Source organism: Camellia sinensis, chromosome 14 (genome assembly GCF_055761805.1).
Source record: "Camellia sinensis isolate YWXY chromosome 14, ASM5576180v1, whole genome shotgun sequence".
Taxonomy (NCBI): domain Eukaryota; kingdom Viridiplantae; phylum Streptophyta; class Magnoliopsida; order Ericales; family Theaceae; genus Camellia; species Camellia sinensis.
Genome location: NC_138974.1, coordinates 60,230,640 through 60,233,909, shown reverse-complemented (window position 1 = coordinate 60,233,909; position 3,270 = coordinate 60,230,640). Strand labels below are relative to the sequence as shown.

At 50.1% G+C, this 3,270-nt stretch overlaps 1 long non-coding RNA gene across 1 annotated transcript; it reads left to right on the top strand.

Moving 5' to 3' along the window:
• The first annotated feature begins 2,020 nt into the window (after positions 1 to 2,020).
• On the top strand, positions 2,021 to 2,776 carry LOC145808025 (uncharacterized). Its single transcript, XR_014351499.1, has 3 exons — positions 2,021 to 2,272; positions 2,401 to 2,562; positions 2,656 to 2,776. It is a non-coding gene; the product is annotated as an uncharacterized LOC145808025 (long non-coding RNA).
• The last annotated feature ends 494 nt before the right edge of the window (positions 2,777 to 3,270 follow it).

Here is a 3,270-nt window from a genome sequence, read left to right as displayed (position 1 = left end):
CCATGACTCTACCTCCGAGGACCCGACCTTTCATTCCCGGGAGGTACCGTCCGCCAGCTCACGTCCTCCCGCGTGCCGTCTTCTGTCATTTTACCAGCTTTGACGAGCGAGCACCCGTGGATCTGCTTCTCAGAGAGCCGGAGCAGCATCTCTCTCACGAGGCCCGAGAGGTATTTACCTTATCTTCTGTATTTTACATTTCGCACCTTTGCCATGCTTTAACATGTAGTTTCAACACTTGAATTTCTGAACACTCGGCTCATTAATTAATTGCGAACACACAGCCCACATTAGAACACACGGCTCAAATTTCAAATTCTCTGAACACGCAGCCCAGGTAGATAGTGAACACGCAGCCCACAAATTAACTGAAAGTTGAACACGCAGCTCAAATTTCAAATTCTCTGAACACGCAGCCCAGGTAGATAGTGAACACGCAGCCCACAAATTAACTGAAAGTTGAACACGCAGCTCAAATCTCAAATTTTCTGAACACGCAGCCCAGGTAGATAGTGAACACGCAGCCCACAAATTAACTGAAAGTTGAACACGCAGCCCAAATCTCAAATTTTCTGAACACGCAGCCCAGGTAGATAGTGAACACGCAGCCCACAAATTAACTGAAAGTTGAACACGCAGCCCAAATTTCAAATTCTCTGAACACGCAGCCCAGGTAGATAGTGAACACGCAGCCCATAATTAACTGAAAGTTGAACACGCAGCCCAAATTTCAAATTCTCTGAACACGCAGCTCAGGTAGATAGTGAACACGCAAACCACAAATTAACTGAAAGTTGAACACGCAGCCCAAATTTCAAATTCTCTGAACACGCAGCCCAGGTAGATAGTGAACACGCAGCCCACAATTAACTGAAAGTTGAACACGCAGCTCAAATCTCAAATTTTCTGAACACGCAGCTCAGGTAGATAGTGAACACGCAGCCCATAATTAATTGAAAGTTGAACACGCAGCTCAAATCTCAAATTTTCTGAACACGCAGCTCAGGTAGATAGTGAACATGCAGCCCACAATTAATTGAAAGTTGAACACGCAGCCCAAATTTCAAATTCTCTGAACACGCAGCCCAGGTAGATAGTGAACACGCAGCCCACAATTAACTGAAAGTTGAACACGCAGCTCAAATCTCAAATTTTCTGAACACGCAGCCCAGGTAGATAGTGAACACGCAGCCCACAATTAACTGAAAGTTGAACACGCAGCCCAAAATTCAAATTTTCTGAACACGCAGCCCAGGTAGATAGTGAACACGCAACCCACAATTAATTGAAAGTTAAACACGCAGCCCAAATTTCAAATTCTCTGAACACGCAGCCCAGGTAGATAGTGAACACGCAGCCCACAAATTAACTGAAAGTTGAACACGCAGCCTAAATTTCAAATTCTCTGAACACGCAGCCCAGGTAGATAGTGAACACGCAGCCCAAAATTCAAATTTTCTGAACACGCAGCCCAGGTAGATTTTGCAAGTAGCTTATTTCACTTCATCGGCACACAGCCCAAACTTCATTCCATTGGCACACAGCCCTTTTTCATTTCATTGGCACACCGCCCATTTCATTTCATTATTGACACATGTATTCATTCTGAATGCAGGGTAGTTCCCGCAGTGTGCGGGGGTATGGTTCCACTGCCGCGAGGGATTGGTACGCTGAGCTCCCGGAGGGCGTCAGAGACTTGGTAGATTTGGCGGGGTTCGGCCCCTTCTGTGTCGGGTTGTCACGTTGTCCTGCCAGGAGGACGCTGATGGCAGCCTTGGTAGAGAGATGGTGGGACACCACCAATTCCTTTCATTTCTCTGCTACCGGGGACATGACCATGACCCCTTTTGACTTCGCTGTATTGACCGGCCTTGACGTCGGAGGTTGGTCCATCCCCTACGACGAGGACATGGGCGAGTGGGAGGCCGTCTGGATGTATTTATTGGGGGCTCACCCACCTGTTGACAGGGTCTCTGGGAGAGTCCGATACACTTGGTTCTCCTCCCATTTTCGGCGGGCGGAGATGGTGCCCGAGACTCCCGAGGAGACAGAGCAGTATGCTCGTGGCTTCCTGATGTTCCTCTTCGGGACTACCCTGTTCGCCGACAGAGGGAACACCATTGGGCTATACCTGCTGAGCGCTCTGGTTGACCTATCACAGGTCAGTAGATATGATTGGGGTGGCGCCGGCCTGGCTACCCTCTACTTTTATATGAGCGCGACCTCCCGCGGGCGGGGCGACTTACTTGGCGGCTACTGGAGAGCCTGGGAGGTACTTTTCTGTCCCCCTGATTTACATTTCTGCTTCTCATTACTTGTACATTGCACCCACAGCGCACTTTTACAGTCTGTATTTTGCTCTCAGCATTTCGTACTTACATTCTGCACTGCTTTTCTCAGCTATGGGTTTATGTATACTTCCCATCATTAGCCCCAGAGCTGGAGGTGGTAGGGATTCCCGTGACCCCATATTCATTGATATTCGAGGGCCCGCACCGGCCGAGGCCTCGAGAGACCCTCCTTCGCCTGCGACAGTATTTCGACACGGTGCGACATTCAGAGGTACCTCAGAACTTTCAGTTCTTTTCATTTTCATCTTTGATTTGCTCTGTATATTCTCGATTTCTGATTGGTTTATGCATTCATCATTCGCAGATTACATGGCAGCCCTGGGCGTCTCTGGGTGATGGCCTCCGACTTCAGTACACCGGGGCATCGGACATCTCCCAGTATAGGGTCCTGTTTGAAGGGCCGGTTGGCAGGGTATGGTTCTTGGGGGAGCGCTTTCTGCGCCAGGTATGGGGGTATCTTTCTCAGGATATTCCCGCAGCACCCCCAGCCAGTATGCGAACTGCTGACAGGCTCTCTTACTCAGAGGTAGTCGACGCCATGCTGGGTACTGATGCTTTACTGCATATTGAGGAGGGGGACTACGCCACTTACCGTCACATATATTTGATGCCTCCATTGACGGAAGCTCGTATCCCGATGATGAGGCCTGCCGGTATGTCATCCTCGGGCCAGGCTCGGGCTCGAGCTACAGACGTCCCTTCTTCTAGCAGGGCTGGCACATCTAGAGGCGGGAGCAGACCGGTTCCTCCGACTCCGTCGATTCATCCTCATGTCGGATGGCCAGATATGCCTACTGAGTTGATGGCGTGGCAGTACGGGGCTAGCTCTCCGACTCTGATTCCACTAGAGCCTCCGATGCCTAGTGATCGATACGCCATTGATCCGGACTCACCGCCGGTATGCTCCACTTCTTTTCAT